The following is a 510-nucleotide window of genomic DNA, read 5'->3' on the forward strand; positions in this document are numbered from 1 at the left end:
TCTGTCGGCATCACTCTCATAAAACCCTGAAACAACCAGGTGTTACCTTCAAGGCCCAAACTGAGCGACAGAGCAGATGAACAGTCACAGCCACAGTAACGTGCTGCTGGGACGTACCAGCAGAAATATAAGAATTAATATTAAAGACACATTATGTGTCTGTATGTCAGGTGTAGACCACACGATGAAAATGTTGTGTAAATGAAATGATGTTTTCAGCAGGTTTTTTTTTCTCCAAACTTTATTGAACAATTCAATATTATAGAAATCTTCAGTTTTCATTTTGCATTCTTAAAAATTACACAAAACATGTTCACACTCTGTTCAAAAACAGCAAGGCCATACCGACATCAAATAAAATACATATATTTCAAAATAAATATCAGAAAAATAAAAATAAAATATGACATGTTATAAGAAAATAAGCAAAATAATACTACAGGCTAATCTTCCTCACCTCCCAGCAGTCAGGATTAAAAAAAAGCAGATTTCTATTAACAAATCATTCAT

At 33.1% G+C, this 510-nt stretch overlaps 1 protein-coding gene across 4 annotated transcripts in view; it reads right to left on the bottom strand.

Annotated features, from left to right (window-relative positions):
* hjv (hemojuvelin BMP co-receptor) overlaps positions 1 to 510 on the bottom strand; it is a 6,096-nt gene that overhangs the window by 2,540 nt on the left and 3,046 nt on the right. The window lies entirely within an intron of this gene.

This window comes from Seriola lalandi, unplaced genomic scaffold (genome assembly GCF_002814215.2).
Source record: "Seriola lalandi dorsalis isolate HSWRI2012SDOR001 ecotype SW California unplaced genomic scaffold, Sedor1 jcf7180002054978, whole genome shotgun sequence".
Lineage (NCBI taxonomy): Eukaryota > Metazoa > Chordata > Actinopteri > Carangiformes > Carangidae > Seriola > Seriola lalandi.